The sequence below is a fragment of the Camelus dromedarius genome, chromosome 6, assembly GCF_036321535.1.
Source record: "Camelus dromedarius isolate mCamDro1 chromosome 6, mCamDro1.pat, whole genome shotgun sequence".
NCBI classification, from domain to species: domain Eukaryota; kingdom Metazoa; phylum Chordata; class Mammalia; order Artiodactyla; family Camelidae; genus Camelus; species Camelus dromedarius.
In genome coordinates this window covers 33762997-33787109 of record NC_087441.1, presented here as the reverse complement: position 1 = coordinate 33787109, position 24113 = coordinate 33762997, and the positions used below count along the sequence as shown (strand labels likewise).

At 37.5% G+C, this 24113-nt stretch overlaps 1 protein-coding gene across 6 annotated transcripts in view; it reads left to right on the top strand.

Moving 5' to 3' along the window:
- The window catches only part of NKAIN2 (sodium/potassium transporting ATPase interacting 2), an 850734-nt gene that overhangs the window by 490485 nt on the left and 336136 nt on the right, over positions 1-24113 (top strand). The window lies entirely within an intron of this gene.

Sequence of the window (24113 nt, the reverse complement as noted above, 5' to 3'; positions counted from 1 at the left end):
AAGAAACCCTGAGAAATCTGCTGCATGGTTGGATGTTTAATGTAAGAATGAACAGAAACGAGGCTACTTGTGTCCCGGGGATTCAGTGAAGAGGCAGGTCTATGGCCACATCTCATTTGTGAAGACCTACCTTCTCTTTGTTCACTCACATTTAGAACTTCCTTAAGAAGTAACTCTGGGCTTATCAAGAAGCTAAGGCTGAAGAATTCCTCCTGTTGCCCTACGCACGTACAGCTGTGATATGAGAGCATTCTAGCAACAAGATGATAAGATATTTCCCAGGGGCTACATTTCTGGCCCCACTCCCTTACACCTGCATGTGATGATATAAATAGTTTACACTAATGGAATACAAGCAGAAATAATGTGTGTCATTTCAGGGAAATGAATTTTTTTTTTTTTTTTTTTTTTTTTAGAATCAAGTGTGCTATCTAGCCTCTTTCTTCAACTGGCTGGATATAGACAAAATGATGAGGTCTTAGCAGAGAACAGTGAAGCCACAATCTAGGAGCCAAGGTCTCTGAGTCATCATATGGGGTGGTGGTGCATTAAGTGTTATTTGAGAACACCTGGGGGTTTCAGAGATCCTTTCAGGAAGTTTGCAAACTCAAAACTATGTTCTTAATAACACTGGAAAAAAAAATCAGTGATATTAGTAAATGTGACTTTTTGATATTGTGTAATAAGTTAATATTTGGGAGATTGCATAACTCAACAAACCAGTAATTTCCAAATGACCCACACAGGATGTTACAAATCAACCAGGGGTAAAAGATCCATTCAAAGTGCAAAACACCAACAGATATTAATATAAAAGAGTATGAATGCTCATTGATATGGTCCAGATTCCACATTGCAACTAACCTTTAAAAACTACCACCTGTCAAGTTTGGGTATAGTATCAGAGAAGAATATCCACTTGTGTTTGATATATTCATAAATATCTGAAAGGGCTGTGAAATTTCTCTTCCCTTGTTCAGTAGCTTTCATTGTGAGACTCTATTTGTAATGTGATAAAACAGCATATATTACAAGAGATTAAATGAAGAAACACGCATGAAGTCCAGCTTCTTCTATTAAGCCGGAAATTAAAGAAATTCACAAAAATGTAAAACAACATCAGTCTTCTCACCATATAACTGTTTGGGAGGTTTGAGATAAAAAATTTTGAGACCCACTGCTGTGGAAGAAAACCACTTGTAGCTCGGGAACTGTTAACGGTACAAGAAATAAACTCGAGTTTGAGGCATTGTATATTTTGGGGTCTACATGTTACATCATTTAACTATATTCTAACTAAGGCACACCCTTGGGGTCCCCACTGCATATCCAAGAGTGAGATATCATACATTGAACTTGTCTGTAGCACCTAGTTGATACAGACTTGAATATCTTCATGTCTACCAGTAAGGAAAATCGATTGATGTTGCTGAATAATAAAAATCAGCAGAAAGAAAAGGTCTTGAGAACTTTTAAAAATACTAAATACTTGTGTTCTTTAGGGACAAAAAGTAATTTAATTTCCACTTAATGCTGGTCAGGAATTTTCATCTGTAAATGTTACTTTTAAGCCAGACATATGTATTTGCATACTATAACATATGCATTGTTCCAGCCTAAGCTTCTCAGTGCTTTCGTATGAGCACACATATTTTGTCCTTATCCCCTCACTGTAAGGTAAAGTATGTCTTCTCTTTGTTTTCAGACACTTCAAATTAATCGATCACCTTATTTACAGTTGTAAATGGTGGAACCAAAATGGTGTGTTTGCATTTAGAGGTATCTTAGGCTGTAGGTAGTTTTTAGGAACAGTATTTCCTTTGATCTCTTTGTCAGATTTATGATTGAGGTAATGCAGATACCTAATTCTTTTTGCATTCATGTAAAAGGTATAAGACAATTGCTTTACTGTAATCCTATATCCAATCAATATATTATTTAAAAGACTACTGACTGTGGGAAGAAGAAAGTGCAGTTTATATTGTTTATATCTTTGATGGATGCATCTTCTCCAAGAGGAAAAAAGGGAAAAATTAATTTATGGGTAATCTATATTTTATTCATTTTCCAACTTTTCTCTTTCTGTCAGTTGTAACTGAAGTCATCAGCAGATAGGCGCCTAGCCAAATTGAAACAAATGTGGGCTAAAACGCCTCTGTCTGATGGGTTCAGTCCCATTCCGGGACAGCTCTGGATAAAGTGCTCATGGCTTGGAAGATTTATCTTGAGGATATGCTCTGATAGGTCTTTTCAAATCTGCTCGAGCTACACAGTATTGAGGTGGTTCATGTCATAAGATTCTCTGTCAGAAGCTCAGAGCTAATGACAGAGAATGTAAAGCAGGCAGGTTTGGTGGAGCTATGGAATTTCTCTGTCCTCAACTGTGTCCCACATGCAGAGTAAACAGAATAATCCTCTCATAGCTATTAAAGGGACTAAAACATGCTATATAATGTAATGTCCCAGGAAAGCAACAACAGTGATTTCCTCTTATAAGTTTCAGATTTCATATTGTCAACTTTATTTGGGGGCGATAACTTAATCATGAATGTAAGTGATCCTTAACCATTGTGAGGGAAAGAGCATGCAGCAAAATTATGTACAATCTGTTGCTTGTGTCTTTGATAGAGTTAATGGTTTTTCTGGCTGAGGCCCAGAATTATCCTAAATGGCTGAGATATTTTACAACGCGTTGGTCTTCACCACAATCCGTGAGGTAAATGTGGTATTTCTCATCTTCCAGATGAGGAAACCAAAACCTAGCAGTTAGCAATCTGCCTGATCTCCTTCACCCGATTCTGTTGTTCCTCCATTAGTTACTGCCATTCAACCAGTCCCTCAAGCCAGAAACTGGGGAATCCACCGTGACTGCTCCCCCACACCCCCTTCCCACCGCAGGCATTAAGTTGTAATGCTTCTGCTTCCCTCATAGCATTACCAGAGATGATGACCATCTCCACAGTTGCTGGCTGACATAAATCACCAACTCTTCTTTCTTTTAATGGTTCAAAAGAGTTATTCATTTGACCAGATAGTAAGTTATCATTCTTTTTTTTTTTCAAATTGTAGTATAGTCAGTGTATAATGTTGTCAGTTTCTGGTGTACAGCATAAATCATCAACCCTTTACTGACCCACAGATAAACTTTCCCAAACTTTTTTCTGGCTGCCTGTCTGCCTCCAGTCTACTTTGGACACTAGGAAGAGGGTGATCTTTCTAAAAGGACAAATCGTATAAGGTCATTTACCAGCTTGAAACACTTCAGTGGCTCCCTGTTAGCTACAGAGTAAAATCAAACTCTCTAACATGGCATACAAGACCCTCCACAGTTTGACCTCTGCCTGTGTCTACTTTCAACCCTCCCTGACCTCCCCACCTCCTGCAGCTCCTGTGCTTACACTCCTGTCTCACCGGAGGGATGGACAGGCTCTTGCCGCCACACACATGCTGTTCCCTCTGCCTGCAGTGTCCCTTCATCCTTACTTCTCTTGGCTAAACTCTGTTTAACCGCTCACTTGGCTCCAGTGTCAATCTCCAGGGAAGTTTTTCTGATGCTCCTCTCTTATGTTTCCACCCCATTCCAGTCTATACTTGTCATAAATTTACTGCTCAGCTGTTTTGTTTTCATCACTCTATCTTCTGTACATGGACTTGCATGAGAAGCTTGGACCATTATCTGGCTTGTCTTTAAACCTTGGCTCTTCCCCTTAATATATGAATGAGACTTTAGTTGCTCTTTTCTCTCTTAGGCTCACCATTAGTAAAAAAAAAAAAAATATTGATTATACTAACTTCAAAAAGTTTATGTAAATCTGACATAGTTTTATGGGAGTAACATTCTTAGTTATGGGCTCATATAGTGATTCAATAAACATGAATTATTAGTATTACCTATTCTCTGAGAACATGATAGAAATAGTTTTATCCCAATGAGCTGTCTTCATAGTACTTATCATTCTCTGAAATTGTCTTGTCTGTATGTATTAAATATCTGTCTCCCTAGACCCAGAAACTAAAATTCATAGAACAGTGAACTTGGTAAACATATTCACTATTATAATCTCATCACCTCGCATGTCATGGGAAATCAATATATGTCATTTGAATAAATGAAAAAAAAAGTAGAATATGGCAGCAACTTAAAATATCTGACATGGGCAGGGAATTGAGAAGTATTAAATTGGATTAAAGACACATTAAAATATTGTACAAAGTTACTCTGGATTATCTTCACCAAGAATAAATAGTGCTATATAAGAGTGTATAAGATTATATTGATAACTTAATGTCACTTAATAATTAAATTATTGATAATTTGATGTCACTTGATAATTAAATTGTGTGCCTCTTTGTCAGGTCCAATCGATAGCCCACATGAATCACAAAAAGTATTGAGGTGAACAAGGGCTAATGTTTTAAGGGCAGTGTTTGCTTGTGATACACAGTTGCTTACAGTGGCTTGACTCTTTTACTCACTTTTTAAATTCCTTTTAACTTGACTTCTAGCTATAAGCCATTGATGTTGGTGAATGGCCAAGACTCATTAATTCCACTTTTGCTGACTGTTTAAAAGTAACATCCCTGAAATTGTAAGGATAGCATCCAAAGGAGAAAATAACATCATGGTACCAAGTATCTGGCCAAGTGAGACTTGTGTCTCAAGTGGAAAAGGCTCCACACCTGGGTACAAGGTATAAAAGTTTCTGCTGGACATTTTTAAAAATTAAAAAAAAATTTAATTGAAGTATAGTTTACAATGCAATGTCAATTTCCAGTATACAGCATAATGTTTCAGTCATACATGTACATACATATATTACTTATCATATTCTTTTTCATTATAGGCTATTACAAGGGATTCAATAATATAGTTCCCTGTGCTAAACAGTAGGACCTTTCTCTTTGTCTATTTTATATATAATAGTTAGTATCTGCAAATCCTGAATTCCCAATTTATTCCTCCCTACGCTCTTCCCTGCTGGTAACCAACCATAAGTTTGTTTGCTATGTCTGTGAGTCTGTTTCGGTTTTGTAAATAAGTATATTTGTGTCTTTTTTTTTTTTTTTAGATTCTACATATAAGTGGTATCATATGGTATTTTTCTTTCTTTTTCTGGCTTACTACACTTAGAATGACAATCTCCAGGTCCACCCAGTATTGCTCTGCTGGATGTTTTTGAAGGCTAGGTGTAGGACAAGACCATCAGCAGGACTGGGCATGTCAGGGTGCTTTGAAAGGAGAAACAGGAGTCCCTTCCCCACTGACAGCCCTCTCACAATTCCTTGAGTCTGTTTAATGATCTGCTGGGAGGCTTCCCTCCTCTAGTGTCTCTCTGTACCCACGCAGCCAGACTTTGTCTCTCAGCAATGCACGGTTATAACTGCTGATAGATCTTTTTAAGGATAAAGATTCCCAGAGTCCTGGCCAGACTCATTGAATCAGTATCTCCCAAAACTACGAAATTGAATTTTTAATTCTCTGTAACTAAAGTGATCATAAATTCTGTTTGCCCTGCTCAGTCTTCATCTTCCCTTTTTTTTCTACTGTAATTCACTCTAAACATGACCTGGTTTGGAAATAAATTCTTTGTCCACCTTATCTACAGGCAATTCTGTTGAGAGGCCAAGATCAAGACTTCCTCTCAACTACTGTTTCTCATTTATATGCTCTATGTTTATGGCACTCTTGCTAAAAACTTCCTTTGATATGTCATATATATATATATACATATATATATATATACACACACACACACATACATATACATATATATACACATAGACATATGCATGCATAACTGCATATATATGCATATTTTGACTCCGATTTCACAGTAGAGAAATGATAAGCAGGCAGTGATGTTGTTTTGGTTCCTCACTATTTTATTCTATAAAATGAAGTTTTGGCCTAATTAAAGTTTTCTTCAATCACTACAATTCTTGCAGAGTGAACGAAAGGACTCCCCTGCCCCCTTGCTTGAAACTGAATTCATGAACGGAACTGCTTCAGAATGTTTAGCACCAGCGCCTAGTCATTTGAACGAAGCATCAGACCCAAAGGGCAAGGAATAGTATGCTAATGTCTGGCTGATTACCTCATCCTGTTTACCCACTGCTTTGTGTTCAGTGATGGCAAAGATTAGATGAAGCTTGAAATGACAAAACAGGCCACACAAAAACTGAAGCGTCTCAGTAACAGAGTGCCAGTCTAACATCTGTGGACAGCTCTGTGGTTTCAAAATTGGATTTTTCTCACATCTACAGTGCCAACAACTAAATCTATAGGTTGATGGCTTAATCTATATACAATTTGAGTAAGGCCACTTATTTCCCACCTTTTAAAGATGGGTTAATTGGTTTCTAAGATTGAAAACCTCCGGGAAAAAAGTCAAAACAAACTGTGCCTTGTTTATCTCTGCATCTCTAACCTCAGCCCCGTTTGAGACCTAATTGGTGGTTAATAAATGCTAGCTGAATTAAATTGAGTAAATTAATAAACGAAAAAGCACTGCTCTAAGTCAGTAGTTCTCAACCAGGAGCAATTTTTCATCCAAGGGGATATTTGGTAGTAACTGGAGACATTTTTGGTTGTCATATCCAGGGGAGGTACTATTAGCATCTAGTGAGTGGAGTCCTGGGATGCTTCTAAATACCCTACAAGGCACAGAACAGTCTCTCACAACATAAAAATGTCCAACCCAAGATGTCAGTAGTGCCTTTGTGGAGAGCTCCTGCTCTAGATCGCTACTCTGGATCTGGATTACTTCTGATTTTTCAACTTTAATTATCAATTTTACAAACTTGTTTTCCTTCTGTAAAGCAAAACCAAAAACTGCTCACAATCTGATTACTACTGGATAAAGACTAGTTTCATTGACTTGGCCATCAGGACACTGAGAATTTTATTACACCCTAACCTACTGCCCTTATTTCCTATTATAACTCTTCAACTAGATCCATCCGTAGTGGTGGTTCTCTGAACCACACACACCTGGAAGACTTGTTAAACCATAGACTGCTGAGTTTCTTCCCTAGAGAGTTTAGCAGGTCTGGGGTGGGACCTAAGAATTTGCATTTCTAAGGAGTCTCCTCAGCGGATGCTGCTGATCCAGGTATCACTCTTTCAAAAACACTGATCTACAGCAAGATGATCCACTTCTTCACAAAGTCCTCAAATTACCGTGCCTCTCTCCATCTTTCCAATTATTTTTGATGAAGACTGCTGGCTTCCCTTTGTAAATACAACCAGTCTTCATTATTAGTGGATTCTGTATTTCCAAATTTGCCTACCCACTAAAATTTTTTTATGACCCCAGAATTGATACTCATGGTGCTTTCATGGTTATTCATGGAAATGTGCAGATCACTGAAAAAAAATGAGTCATCCAATGTACATGTTCTTAGCTGAGGTTGAACAAGGCAATGCTCTGCTTTTGCTTCTCATACTGAAAACATGTGCCCTTTTTTTTACAGTCTGTTTAGTGCCATGTATTTCTACATTTGTGTGCTTTTCGTTGGTGATTTTTCTGGTTAAAATACCCCCCAAGCATATTACAGAAGTGCTGACTAGTGTTTCTAAGCACATGAAGACTCTGATGTGCCTTATGGAAAAAATGCTTGTGTTAGATAAGTTTCCTTCAGGCATGAGTTATAGTGCTGTTGGCCATGAGTTCAATGTTAATGAATATATAATTATTATATATTAAATATGTTATATTATTATCATATATAATGATATATATATATTATATGTATATATAATAAGATGTTTTTAAACAGAAACACACATAAAACAAGATTAATGAAAATGTGACAGGGGCTCATAGGAACCTAAGCCTGTTTTTCCTGTAGGAGCAATGATTCAGTATTCACTAATTCAGTGCTTTAAGGGACTTTATAGAACATAACTACTGCAAGTACAAAGTAACAAATCAACTGTAAATAAAACTTTCTCATCCACCTTCCCCATTACTTTTTCCAACTGCCCTGTACACAAAAAGCTTCCTTTCTTTATGCTTAAAAAGCTCCTTCCCACCTGCAGGATTCTTTAAGCAATCAAGGACTCCCCTGCAGCAATGCACTTGTCACTTTGTATTTTTTTTTTAACATTTTTTATTGATTTATAATCATTTTACAATGTTGTGTCAAATTCCAGTGTTCAGCACAATTTTTCAGTTATTCATGGACATATACACACTCATTGTCACATTTTTTTCTCTGTGAGTTATCATAACATTTTGTGTATATTTCCCTGTGCTATACAGTGTAGTCTATTCTACAATTTTGAAATCCCAGTCTATCCCTTCCCACCCTCCACCCCCCTGGTAACCACAAGTCTGTATTCTCTGTCTGTGAGTCTATTTCTCTCCTTTATTTACACTTTGTTTTTGTTTGTTTGTTTTTGTTTTTTAGATTCCACATATGAGCGATCTCATATGGTATTTTTCTTTCTCTTTCTGGCTTACTTCACTTAGAATGACATTCTCCAGGAGCATCCATGTTGCTGCAAATGGCATTATGTTGTCGGTTTTTATGGCTGAGTAGTATTCCATTGTATAAATATACCACCTCTTCTTTATCCAGTCACCTGTTGATGGCCATTTAGGCTGTTTCCATGTTTTGGCTATTGTAAATAGTGCTGCTATGAACATTGGGGTGCAGGTGTCATCCTGAAGTAGATTTCCTTCTGGATACAAGCCCAGGAGTGGGATTCCTGGGTCATATGGTAAGTCTATTCCTAGTCTTTTGAGGAATCTCCACACTGTTTTCCATAGTGGCTGCACCAAACTGCATTCCCACCAGCAGTGTCGGAGGGTTCCCCTTTCTCCACAGCCTCTCCAGCATTTGTCATTTGTGGATTTTTGAATGACAGCCATTCTGACTGGTGTGAGGTGATACCTCATTGTAGTTTTGATTTGCATTTCTCTGATAATTAGTGATATTGAGCATTTTTTCATGTGCTTTTTGATCATTTGTATGTCTTCCTTGGAGAATTGCTTGTTTAGGTCTTCTGACCATTTTTGGATTGGGTTGTTTATTTTTTTCTTATTGAGTCGTATGAGCTGCTTATATATATTCTGGAGATCAAGCCTTTGTCGGTTTCACTTGCAAAAAGTTTCTCCCATTCCGTAGGTTTTCTTCTTGTTTTACTTCTGGTTTCCTTTGCTGTGCAGAAGCTTGTAAGTTTCATTAGGTCCCATTTGTTTATTCTTGCTTTTATTTCTTCTAGGAGAAAATTTTTTAAATGTATGTCAGATAATGTTTTGCCTATGTTTTCCTCTAGGAGGTTTATTGTATCTTGTCTTATGTTTAAGTCTTTAATCCATTTTGAGTTGATTTTTGTATATGGTGTAAGGGAGTGTTCTACCTTCATTGTTTTACATGCTGCTGTCCAGTTTTCCCAACACCATTTGCTGAAGAGACTGTCTTTATTCCATTGTATATTTTTGCCTCCTTTGTCGAAGATGAGTTGACCAAAAGTTTGTGGGTTCATTTCTGGGCTCTCTATTCTGTTCCATTGGTCTATATGTCTGTTTTGGTACCAATACCATGCTGTCTTGATGACTGTAGCTCTATAGTATTGTCTGAAGTCTGGGAGAGTTATTCCTCCAGCCTCTTTCTTTCTCTTCAGTAATGCTTTGGCAATTCTAGGTCTTTGATGGTTCCATATGAATTTTATTATGATTTGTTCTAGTTCTGTGAAATATGTCCTGGGTAATTTGATAGGGATTGCATTAAATCTGTAGATTGCCTTGGGCAGTGTGACCATTTTAACAATATTGATTCTTCCAATCCAAGAGCATGGAATATCTTTCCATTTTTTAAAGTCTTCTTTAATTTCCTTCATCAATGGTTTATAGTTTTCTGTGTATAATTCTTTCACCTCCTTGGTTAGATTTATTCCCAGATATTTTATTACTTTGGGTGCTATTTTAAAGGGGATTGTTTCTTTACTTTCTTCTTCTGTTGATTTATCGTTAGTGAAAAGAAATGCAACTGATTTTTGAACGTTAATTTTGTAACCTGCTACCTTGCTGAATTCTTCAATCAGCTCTAGTAGCTTTTGTGTGGACCTTTTAGGGTTTTCTATATATAGTAACATGTCATCAGCATATAATGACACTTTTACCTCTTCTTTTCCAATTTGGATCCCTTTTATTTCTTTCTCTTGCCTGACTGCTGTGGCTAGGACTTCCAGGACTATGTTGAATAGGAGTGGTGACTTGTGACTTTGTAATGCCCTGCAGAGCTGGGTTTGTGTTTTATATTCTTTCGTTCTCTCCTTTGTTAAGCATAGTGCTGGGTACTTAATGGGTGTTTACTAAATACCACTAGATAAATTAATTCAAATGCAAATACGTTGTCTCTGTAGAGAGACTTCACAGTGTTAGCATGGATTAGTTTGCTTATTCCACGGAATCAAATAAAGCCCTGAGGAAAGAGGCCACCTCACAAGTCAGTGTTAAAGGATAAATAACAGAATGTATTTTTCCCCCTTTGGCAAAAGGTTAAGTCCTTAAATCCTATTTCTTTCTTCCCTCTTCTCTCTCCCTCTTCCCTCCCTCCCTCCCTTCTCTCTCTTTCTCTGTATGGGTTTGAAACAATTATATGGTTCAACTGAATTAAGTGCTTTTGCAGCAGTGAACCTTATTGGCATGTCAGAAAAGGGGAACAAATCAACATGACACTAATTGCCAAACAGTGTACTCATTTTCCTTCCCTGTGCATTTCTGGATTCTAGATTTAGTTGGAGCTGGACATTTGGCCTCGGAGTAGAAACCTCCCATAGGTGGATATTGCTTACGGAAGAGGTCATGGTAATGGTTATTCCTGGGCTGTGGAAAAACTGCATGGGGGGTCACCATCTTTCACCCTCTGAAGACACTGGAAGGCTTAGGTTATGCTGACAGTGTCAGCCAGACAGGATGATGTAGGGCCAACTGCAGTATACCTGGTAGACTTCCCACAGCTCTGAAAATGTATAATGTTCTTTCATCTTTACCATCATTGCAAAATTCTTTTTTCCCTTTAGTGATTTCCCTCAAAAGAGCTCATATCAAAAACTCAGAGGCGGCTGGGTTGGGGGGGATGTAGCTTTCGTGAGCTTATTCTCACCTAAGACTGAAGCAGAAGATTTTAATGAATTTTTCTTATTGAGATAAACAGGGTTAATATTCCAAACATGAACAAAACACATGAATACTGCTGGAGCACAAAGCAGTCAGAGCTGATGCCAACCACAGAGCGAGCAGGATCCCAGAAGCCCTGTGTTGTGCTAAGCATGGATTGTAGTCTCTGGATCCTTAGGAGGGTGTGGGGGAGGCGTCTGAGAAGAGGAGCCAGGACAGCGGCACAGCACGCAGGGAGCGCGGGACAGCTTTGCACAGTGCTGCTTACTAACCGTTTGGGAAGTATTTCAATATTGTATCAATTAGACAGACTGAAGCGAGCAGGCTGGAGATCAGCTATGAGGACAGGTTTACCAAATCAGAGCATTATTCTGTCTGAGAAGTGCTAACCAGAAGAAAACTGGCTTGTATCCTTTAGGATGCTATCTGAACACTAGAGTTGGCATCTGCCTTTTCCAGTGGGAGAAATGCCATCTGCAGATGAAAACTGTTTAATGCAGACAGAAGCCTGCTTCATGTTTTCCATTCCAGTCCCAAGGTTAAGTGAACAAAACTCTAAGAACAGAAGTTTAAGAACTATTCACGATGGAAGAGATTTGGAAGGGCTCAGCACTGTAATTTGCAGGGAAGTTAAACGTAGTAGAATCACTGAGGCGGCTTTTCATTGCACCTTCCCCAGAAGGCGGCCATGTGCTTCTCTGTCTCAGGGCCTGTCTGTGAACTGGTGGGCGTGGCCACGTGCACGGAACTGAGGTCGTGGATGAAAGCATGAGAGGGGCAAGTCCAGAATTTGTCTATTGATTAAGGAAGGGACTAGTCTGCTCCTGGGTCTATTATCATAGACTCTAGGAAGTTAGGGCATGTGGCACAAGGTCATTGCAAGTACTAAGGGGAACTAGTGAAAAAGAAACATAGAAGCATCTGAAAAATATGTTAAAAAGACAAACTTAAGGAACTGTTGGGTATTATGATGAAAAATTCTTCTTAGTTGATACAATATGTTTGAAGGAAATTTTCACTTTCTGGCCCTGGTTTCTATGAGATGAATAATGGCACTGCAGCACTGTGCTGTGCACAGGGGTAGACAATCAATACATGCACACTGAGCAATGAAAGCCATGCCACCCAGCATAAAACCGTGCAAATGCCAATGCTCACCGAGAAGCAGCGGTTAAAGCTCCCAGATAGACGCAGACTGCAGTGAGGGCTGATGTTCTGATAATTATTCTTGTCGCACACATACCTGTCGGCTGATGAGGCGATGTGTTTATATGTGTGGGCAAAAGGGGTTAGCAGGGATCTGTAATCATTCTGGCCTTCTGGCTTTTTGTTTTCTTAATCTGTCATTGGCAGTTTGGCATGACATAACCTTTTGAAGTCCAGGACTCTGCCTCTCGTGTTCACCAAGTCCTGACACAGGGTAGCTACTCAACAAATATTTGTTCAGTGAACAAGGATCCCTTTAACAGCTGGGAGCATATACCTCTGCAGAGCAATAGACTCTGAACGTTCTGAAATCACTTCTGCTTTCTTGCCTCTTGAAATCCGAGAGTCAGAACACAGAGAGGGAACACTCCATCCAGTCAAAATTCCCCAGTGACTGTAGAGCCTAAGGTTAAATATAACTTTTTCAAGTTGTCTTCCAGGATTCAGAGTTCTTAGTTTCAGCTCAGTGGTCCCAGAGGAAGCTCAAAGAACAGGGAAAAAAAATGTGATAAGACTGAGTCTATTTATAAATCACTTGTGGGGCTGCACAGAATGTGGTCAAAACTGGAACTTGTTGTGGTCTTATGAACCCTCAACAGCCGTGTTTTTAACCCTCCACCTCCCTACCTCAGGGAGAGGGTCTGATAGATTCTGTTGTTACTAATCTCTGTTTAGCAATCCGGCCCTTGTGATCGTTTCTTTGAAACTAGAGCCTCGAAGTAAAAACTGATTTATCTGGTTCCTTGATGCCAGGCAACCAATAAAAGGTCCATCAAGTACACTGAACATCTGTGCTTCTTTACATAGGGCAGGACTCAGGGCAGTGTGTCTGTCTATTATGTGAGTGGTATTTATGTCTTCTTTTCTGACACCGTTACCCCACCCCCATATTGAAAGCACTTTAAAAACTGGAAAATACATTCTGATATATTTTAAATTTCTAATTACTTTAAGACAGTTAGACTTCATTCAGGGCAACTGGGTTCTTAGAATAATAGTTCACACAGACTGTAAGCTTTGTAAGGACCCTCTGCTCTGGTTTACCGTAGTATCTAGTACCAACTCTAACGCTGTGTACGTAGTAGATACTCAGTAAGTAATTGCTAAATTAACAAATGAATGCCTTTTGTGATGCTTCTGTTTCCTCCATTGCTTCTTAGCTATGGACACAGAAGAATAAACTGAACAGAAATGACTCCTTAAGGTTTTAAATCATATGCAAAGCAGAGGTTGGTTTTTCAGTCCTCGAAAGATCAGGTGAGAACTTTTCTAGCAGAAGGCATAGTGAGGAGTACTTCTGTTGCTCTGAGCTGAAGAGTTTAAGACAGCTTGATGGTGGCAGTCACCATCAGAAGGGCTGTCAAAGCATACTCACTGTACTTGGATTTTTCATGGCTTTGCCCCAATCACATAGAAAAAGTATATTTATGATAGAAGAGAATACAGTTCTTCCTTCTATTGATTTTTGAAGGGCGGAACAATTTAAAAGATGTTACATTTGACAGAAATGTCAGAAACTTAGCAGAATTTTAAAATTATTCAATGAAAGCCTGGAGGTCTTATGAAAAATAGGTTCTCTGGTCTATGGTTAGTCATTAGCTGGGACGCCAAGCTCCTAGTCTTTTGTTATGTCCTCCTTCTCTAGAAAGTTTGCTCTTTGTGCCTTTTTTTTTGGACCTTGCTCCCTGTCAGACTGTCATTAAGTAAATAAAACTGAGAAGTTGGAAACAGCTGTGACTCAATAGAGCATTGTTGGGGTTAAAAGTAATGAAAACCAGGTTAGTTTGACTCTCTTACTTGAGCAACAGGGAAAAACCGTCAGGCATGTGAAATCAACACACCTCTAATTAACTTATAAAGCCCTACACAGTTACTCATTTATTGGCATTACTGTTTGTTACAAAATGGTCCAATACATGAGATGCAACTGTCAGCTGATGAGAATAATTTTTATGGCACTTAATACACTATGTTTTATTTCTTTGTGGAAATATCTCATGCAATCTCCCTTACATGATATATTTATATATTAACAAGACTATGGGTAATGGAAAGAATTAGAATCCAAAGATCTGGTTTCTAAGCTAAAACATTTGCTAGGTTTATGATATGGACAAATCATTTTCCTCTAATTTCTTTTATAAAATTAAGACAAACATAATACTCAGAGCACTTCTGAAATTTCAAATATGAAACTGAGTGATTGTTGAAAAGAATTCCATTACTGTAAATAATTAAAGGAATGAATCATAATGAAATGCCAGGTACTGGTAGAACTGGTGAGAAGTTAAGTCTTCAAACCTCACCTGCCTGCAAACACTCCATACCCAGCAAAGAGCACCTGTAAATTCCAACTGGAGCCCAGTATTCATCACACATATGTAATGGCTGTAAAATATAGTTGTACAACTGTAATAAGCACATGTGTCCATTATGTGCCACTCAGTGAGAATTTTGATATTGTCTCATTTAACCCTCACTATACACATAAAAAGTAAATGTCATCTCCCCACTTTATAAATGAGGGAATGAAGGCCAGAAGAGGTAAAATCAGTTGACTAAGGTTAGACAATTTCTTTGCATCAGCGAAAGAATGAAATCCAATCTTCTTAAGTCTAAAATCTATGCTATTTCCTGGTATACTCAGGGCCTAAACACCTTAAGGATGCCAACCTAGATATTATGTTCTGGGCATAGCACTTATATTGCCTAATATTTCAAGAGCCATATCTTTAATGTGTAGATGTCTTGTTTATTTTTGCTTTATTCTAATGATTCATTACTCTGCACAAGTGACTTTGGAAAATCATATGAAGAAATTGGGCTCCATGAGCTCATCTGTAAAATGACTTAGTTCTGTTCTCTCTAGCTTTTCTCGTTCTATAATTCTGGTAAGGGAATTTTATAAGCATACTTTCTCAGTCAATTTCTTCACTTTTTCTTGGCTTCCTTTAACAATATTATAGGATCAAAAAAATAAAATAAAACATGACCTCTTAATATAAAAATGCCCCTTGTATTCATCAGGGTTTTCCAGAGAAACAGAACCAAGAGGAAATATACCTTTGTTTAACCACTATAGCTATATCTATCTGTCTAAAAGAATATTTATTATAATTAATTGGCTTATGCAGTTATGGAAGTTGAAATCCCAACATCTGCAGCTGGCAAACTGGAGAACCAGGAGAGCTGATGTGTAGTTTCAGTTCGAGTCCAGAGGCTGAAAACCAGGGGAACTTAGGGTGTAAGTTCTAGTCCAAGTGCCAGCAAGCTCAAAGCTCAAGCAGAGCCAATGTTTCAATCCAAGTCCAAAGGCCAGAAAAGAGTGTCTCAGCTCAACCATCAGGCAGGAGGAGTTTCCTCTAATTCAGCCTTTTTGTTCAATTTGGACCTTCAGCTGATTGGATGGTGCCCCCTCACATTAAGGAGGACAGTCTGCTGTACTCAGGTTCCTGATTCAGATGCTACTTCTCTCCAGAAACACTCTCACAGAGATGCTCAGAATGATGTTTGACCAAATGCCCAGATACCTCATGGCTTAGTCAAGTTAACGCATAAAATTAACCATCACCCCCCCACCCCCCAGAATACAGCGCTTAATTGTTCAGAGACACTGTCTCTGTCCATGGCTTTGAAGACATCAGGAAGATGAGTAACAATATGGGCTTAGACTTCCTGAACGGCAGTTTGATTTCTCCAACCCCTCCCCCCGCCACAGAGGGCCAGAATAAGACCTTTCAGTGGGCTACCATTAGAGACAATTTATAATATTTTTTTTGGTGTATAATTTAAAATTAAAAAAAAAACACTAAAACAAAAAATAGGTACAAAGAAATGGAAAGAAGTCTGATCTTCTCATGAAGATTATTTCAATGCTTAAGTTTTGAGGGTGTGCCCCTATTTTGCTGATATTCTCAAAATGCTTAATCTGTTCTTTTGATAGTCAGCACTGTCCTCTGTTCCTACAGAATGACCATCCAGACCCAATTTGAGTCTTAGGCAACCGAAGGCAGAAATCTTGTGTGAAATGCTTTCATCTGTCATTTGTTGAATTTTAGATTTTTAAAAATTTTTTTGAAAAAAAAATCTTTCTTTTTATTTAACAGAGTGTATGCTTTATTTGTAACTGATATATCTAACAATTTATTTCTAATAAGTGACTAACAACACTACAAATTCACCAGATGCAGTAGCAAACATGTAATGTTGCATTCTAATATTCCAAAAGAGAAAAAAAAGATTAATAAAAGTATGATGCTCATGGATATTTCTAATACTGCCTGACTTGGAAAGATAAATATCTTGGCCACAACTGATAATTTGGCATGAGACTTACAGGAATGTAGAATTAAATCCCTCCCTCAAATTTTAAAAGATAATTACCCCCATTCCATTTCTAGGTGAAGCGACATCAGTGATTTTTAAATTTTCATTTGATTAGTCCCTTGACTACTGCTGAGTTTGTCTCTCCAACATCTACATGTTGAAATCTAATCCCTAATGTAATGGTATTTGGCAGTGGGTCCTTTGGGAAATGGTTAAACCACGAAGGTAGAGCCCTCAAGAATGGTATTGGTGCCCTTAAAGAGACTCCAGAGAATTATTTGGTCCCTTGCACTATGTGAGGATGCAGGAAAAAAAAAAAAAAATCAGCTCTCTTGAATCAGAAGGTAGACCTTCACCAGACGTAGAATCTGCCACAGCCTTGATCTTGGACTTTCCACCCTCCAGAACAGTGAGAAATACATTTCTGTTGGGTATAAGCCACCCAGTCTCTATGTCATCCTGTTAGAGCAGACCAAACATACTAAGATCACTGCTTTCTCATACAGCATGATATGTGGAATGTGTTAAGTATTTGAATGAATAGCTGCTGACCTTGCATCACAGGCAAGTAGGTGTAGTTACATTTCATGCTGAGAATATTACCACATGCTCTGTACAGAGTCTCTGTATGGGGAGTATAGATCAATCTTGCGGGGGTATATGTGTTCATTTATTCACTCCATGTGCTCAACAAATATTTACTGAGTGACTACTATATGCTAAGACTCTAGGTTCTGGAGCTACAGCAGTGAACACAACAGGCAAAACTCCTGCCCTCAGGAGCTTATGTTCTACTTGGATTTCATGGTGCTCTGTACTTGCATACACCTTCCCATGCCCCAGGTGCGGCCAGAAGGCACTCTTGTTTTGCCCTCTAGAACTCCATCTTATTAAGCACCGGAGGTTAGAGGTACTTCTCCATTCTAAAGAAAACAATGTATGCCTCACAGTACTTTGTTGGACATGCCATTTACACCATGTAGGAGGCAAGGGGAATATTTAAAATAAATTGCAAATAAGGCTGGAATGTTAAAAAGGGAAAGGTAGTACCAAGAGATGAAGAATAATTTTTGGAGCAGAGAGGGTGTCTGAGGAATGAGAAAGGAACTGGAGAAAAATAATGCAGGGAAATGCATGGAGGTTTGAGTAAGCTTTATTACCCAAATTTGATAGAAGGGTATCAGCTGACTAGTGGAGAGACTTCAGGGGAGTCATTTTAGTGAAATACAATAGTGAATCAGAAAAATGTGATTTTAGCTATGTCATTTTGGTTTAATTAGAGGGGAGAAGGCTTAGAAGCAGAGCTGCTGATTCAGAATATGTTTCAGCGATTCAGGCCAGAGATCATTAAGAATGTGTAGAGACGGAAAGGAAGAAATAACGGTTAGAGATGTTGTTGAATGAAAATTATATGTGGGAGGAGTACGAGTACGAAGAATCAAAGATGTCTTACAGAGTTACTCATCTTAGATGAGTACATCCCACTGTGATGGAAATGTTACATAGAAAAGAGAGGAACTTAATTTTTTACAATTTATTTTTAACTCTACAACAGGCATCATTGAGACTTCTTTATGCAGAAGTGTTAGTTGTCATTGGAACATTAGAACTTTATGTTTTTTATAAATTGTGAAGATACTGAAATGCATTATAAAATAATTTCATTCTTTAGCTAGAACAGGAGCAGTTGACCAAACCACTGACAGTACTGGTTGACATTTCAGCAGGTCTCATCAAATAAGTATGGTCTTTTGTTTTCTATTCATGTCTGTGGGATAATTATGTAACATATCCCTCAATATAATTCTAAGTAATCACAGTAAGATGAATTATGCTGATGATTTGAACATTTACAGCATAGTGTCCCTCCTTTGAAATTTCGTTCAAGGGAATTAACTTAGAATTTGAATAAATTGCATTATAATTTAAATAATACAGATAAATATAATTATACTTTTTCAGCAACTAATGATAGTTCTTTACTGTTTTCTAAAGTGCTTTATGGTAGAAATCAATTCAAACATTATTCAGTGCTTACCAATAGTAATGATCTCTAAGAGTAACAGTGATAAAAATGGCTCTTAATGGCTAACAGCTGTTGAGCATTTATTGTGTACCTGCCATTGGGCTAAGTGCTTTGTCTCATTTCATAATAGATGTTGGTTTTGTCCCTGTTTTATGGATTGAGATACTGAGGCATGGACAGTTTATTTATTTATGTATTTATTTATTCTGATTAGGTTTCCATTGGAACCAGGTTTTGAACCCAAGAATTTGCACCAGTGGTGCTGAAATGAGGTTGGGGGGAAAAGGAACTTAAAAAACTCAACTTATATATATGTCAAATATTATTCTCATGGAATTTTTTTTATCGATCCATATGACAAGCATGTCAGGTAGACAGGTGCTATTATCTCCCTTCAAACACAAAAACTTGATTCAAGAAGATTAATGAATTGTCAAAACCACTGTTTTTAAGTTGTAGAGTCAGAATTTAAGTGCTCTTCGTGTGTGTGTATGTAGTTTTTAAATGTTGTTTTAAGTTGCATGTATCTTTATGTTTATGATGTTTGTCAGTCCTGGCAGCTCTCCAACTTACAATGGGTGGGATCTACCTAGTGTTTTTGGAATCTCTTTTAAGAGTTGAAGGTCAATTATTTGGGATTCTTGAATCTTTTTTACTGGATTCCTCTAGGGCCAAGTGGCAGTATCCAATTCTACAGGATGCATTAAGGAATAGGGTCATAGGGTTTGCAGAGAAAGTTTCAGCAACCCATAGAGCCTTCCTGTGATGTTAAACTTGGGTGAGGCCATTTAGGTTTCAGATGGGTGAAAGCTCTCATGAGGTCAGCAAGATGGGTATTCAGAGGGTAGAGAAAGGGTTTAGGTTGTGGGGAAGAAGGATCAGGGAAGCACGACGTACCAAAACTATACTGCAAGTCTTGGCAAACTACCTCTCATGGTATCTAAGTGCAACCAACAGACGGGAATTCCTTAGTGAAGCAGAGGGCAAAATTAAAGGAAGGACAGCTTTGGCCAAGTTATTAGGCACAATGAATGGTCTCCTCTTTATGAAAACTATTCCTGACAAATGCAGGTAAAGGAGACCATTGGAAAGACGCAAGTAGCATGCTGGGGCCAAAGGAATAAGAAACTGATAGCATGGATCAGTTAATCTTTTTTTTTTTTTTTTTAACAACTTTTGTGGATAAATGCTAAATATTCTGAAAGGGGAGACATATATATGTATTTTTTAATTTGTAAGCTTTAAAAAAATGCCTTCTCATCATTGATAAAAATAAACTAGCTGCTATGTGAGAAATATTGGCCTTTATCAGAATCATTATTTTTTTCTGCCTAATTCTACACTGAGGCAAACTGAACATTTCTGACTTAATTATGCATACTTCAGAGGGGGCCATCGGACAGATCAGTGATTCTCAAACCTGCTACACATTAGAATCTTTCTGGGGAATTTTAAAAACACCTGGGCCACACCCCAAGAGAGCCTGATTTAATTAGTCTGAGCTAGATTTAGGCCATAGATTTTTTTTTTTTCCCTTAAGTTGCCAGTTGATTTTAATATGCTGAGAACCAATGAGATGGATAAATGTCAGCACTTCAGCGCTAACTAGTACAAAACCATATTTTTTCATAGGACCAGTGACTCAAAGCATTGAGCAAAATGCACACAGTAAGGATGGAAAAATTGGAAAAATCAACTATATTACCAATTTTTTATTTGTTTGTAAGATTCTGCTACTTGGCTTGATATAATCACAGGAGAAGAGAAATACTTGGCATGCCGTGAATTTGGCCCAGGCTGCTGCATCCAACATCCTTGTAGGAGAGGAAACTTTCTTATTCGAGGTCTGCTGTAATCCAAGTCTGCCTTACATGGATACTCATACTGCTTTCACCTTAACAACAAAGAAGAAGGAAATCATACAATGTCAGTAAATTGTGTTTAAAAACTATTTTTATTTGAAAAGTTAGCGCTCAAGCAAAAATGTGAGTATGTGCATGAAACAAAGCAAATTCTTGTGCAAGCATCATCCAGGTCAAGAAACAGGAAAAAGATAACATCTCACAACTCTTCAGTGTTCCTTCCCCCAAACTTACAATGATATCCTGACATTAATGGTAATATATATTTCCTTTTATGAATGCTTTTTATGGACTAAGTAAGCATTGCTAAACTCTATACTATTACTGAACACATTCATGTATTTTTTTTTAAAGAATAAAAGACAGGTTTTTGATAACAGTTTATGAGAAATTACTCTTTTCTGTCTGGCTTCTTTCAAATATCATTATGGTTGTTTGAGTTAACTCATTGGTTTAGTCTTTTTTTGTTGCTGTAAAATATTTCACTTTTAGTGCATTACAGTATATGTGTCCCTTTGACCAAAGGGACATCATCAATAGATGTATGAGATACTTCTATTCCTTTTCACTGACAAAAATACTGCCAATAATTTCTTGTACCTTTCTCTCAGTACATAGGTTGCTTACACTTCTGACAAGTATATAACTTAAGAGGGAAATTGCTGAGAGGGCCTGGATGAGGTAGAAGGATATCTAATTTAGAAGATAATGACAAACTGTTTTCCAAATTTCTTGTACCAATTTACACTCCCACAAGCAACATATGAGCATTCTGGTTGTTCTACACCAGAAGTCTGCAAACTATGGCTTGCTGGCCAAATCTGTCCTGCCACTGATATTTAAGAATAAGAGTTTTTTTGGAACACAGCGATGCTCATTCATTTACACATTCTCTTTGGCTGCTTTTGTGGTACACAGCAGAATTGAGTACTTTTCTTTAAATTGAAATATAGTTGATTAACAATGTTGTGTTCTTTTCAGGTGTACAGTGAAGTGATTCAGCTATACATATATACTCTTTTTCAAATTTTTTCCATTATAGATTATTACAAGATATTGAATATAGTTCCCTGTATGTACAGTAGGTCCTTGTTGTTCATCTATTTTATACATAGTAGTGTATATATGTTAATCCCAAACCCCTAATTTATCCCTCCATCCCCCTTTCCCCTTTGGTAACCATAAGTTTGTTTTCTACGTCTGTGAGTCTGCTTCTGTTTTGTAAACAAGTTCACTTGTATGATTTTTTTTAAAAAATCCCACATATAAATGATATCATATGATATTTGTCTTTCTCTGTGTGACTTACTTTATCTAGTATAATCTCTAGGTCCATCCACATTGCTGAGAACTGCTTTATTTCATTCATTTTTATGGCTGAATAATATTCCATTATATGTATGTGTATATATGTATACACACCACATCACCTTTATACATTCCTGTGTTAATGGCCACTTAGGTTGCTTCCATGTCTTGGCTATTGTACATAATGCTGCTATGAACATTGGTGTGCATGTATCTTTTTGACTTAGAGTTTTCATCTTTTCCAGATATATGTCCAGGAGTGGGGTTGATGGATCAAGTGGCAAGTATAGCTTTAGTTTTTTAAGGAACCTCTATACTGTTTTCCATAGTGGCTGCACCAATTTACCTTCCCACCAATAGTGTAAGAGGGTTCCCTTTACTCCACACCCTCTCCAGTATTTATTATTTGTAGACTTTTTGATGATGACCATTCTCACCACTGTGAAGTGATACCTCATTAGGTAATTTTGACAAAGACCATATAGCCTGCAATGCCTAAAATACCATCCATCTCTTGACAGTTAAAGTGCATTGACCCCTGCACTACGTCCTCAGTCACTCTCGGTGTTGTTGGCTTTTCATTTTGCCATTTCTGATGGAGATGTAGAATTTCCTTTTGATTTATTTGCATTTTCCTCATCACTAGTGATTCTTTTTTTTAACATTTTTTTAATTGAGTAATAATCATTTTACAATGTTGTGTCAAATTCCAGTGTAGAGCACAATTTTTCAGTTATACGTGAACATACATATATTCATTGTCACATTTTTTTTTTCTCTGTGAGCGTCATCACTAGTGATTCTGAACACTTTTCCGTATCTTTCTTGGTTGTTTGGATATCTTCATTTTGTGAAGGTCTCTTGATCATTTTTCTATTGTTTTCATCATTTTCTCATTGAGTTCTTTATAAAATCTGGTTGTGAGCCCCTTGCCAGTTAGACAGCTCTTACTTTCTCCCTCTCTATGGTTTGCCTATTCACTCTCCTGAAGATGTTTTCAGTGACCAGAATTTCTTCTATTTTAAAGTAGCCACACTGAGAATTTTTTACATTTGGTTAGAGTATTTTGTGTCCTTTTTAAGAAGTTGTTCTTTATCCCAAATAATAAGTATTCTTTGACATACTCTCCTAGAACAGTAGTTTTTAACTGAAGGCAGTTTTGCACCAGGGGACATTTGTCAATGTCTGGAGACGTTTTTGGTTGTCACGACTGAGGATGTACTACTGGCATTGAGTGCTTAGAGTCCAGGGATGCTGCCAGACATACCATAAGGCACAGGACAGCTTTTCAATGAAGAATTATCTGGCCCAAGTGGCAACAGTCTGCTGTTGAGAAACCCAATCCTAAAAGATGTATTCACTTTCCTTTACTTACATTATCTGTAGTCTGATAAAGAATTTTATGAATGGAGTGAAGTAGTATTCAGGTTTCACTTTTTTCCGTATGCATTTCTGATTGTCCTAGAATGAATTACTAAAATGACTGCCCTTTCCTGTCACATCTGCTTTGTGATAAGTCAAGTGTTCATGTATACAAATTTCCCTGGGTTTTCCATGCTATTCCAGTAGTCTACTTGTCTGGCCTTCTGTCCTTGTACTAAAACGCCCTCTCTTAAATTTACAGTTTAGCTAAAGTCCCTCTAGTAGTATAAGTAGTACCTTTATACATTCTTCCTCGTTAAGAATTTATGTAATTTATTTCCATTTTAATGCTTTTCTGTTGGGTAGCATACACATTGTATTTTAATATTTTTGCAGGTGTTTCACATTTTGATACTCTTATACATCTCTTTAAATTCCATTTTCTAATTATTTATTTCTAGCATAGGTTTATGAATTTGGATTTTTCATGTGCATTGATCTTAAATCCAGCAACATTTCTAAATCCACTAATTCTAATAACTTACGTGCAGGCCACGTTGGTTATCATACATTCACAATGATATAATGTGTGAATAACATCAGTCTTGTCTTCCTCTCTTCCTCCCTGCTCAGTACCTTTTATTTCCTTTTCCCCCTTCCTTCACCACTTAAGAATTATTCTGTAAAATTATTTCAGTATAGTCAACCATATTTAGTCAACACACTCTCTGTCAAGATTATTGCCTTGACAGTTAGGATAGAAGTGAAATTTCCTAACCAAATACTTCTTTTATCAACAATCATTTAATGAATATTCACTACATGCTAAGAATTCTACTAGGCACCAGTGAAACCACAGTGAGCAAGACATGATCCTAGGACTCAGGGAATTTA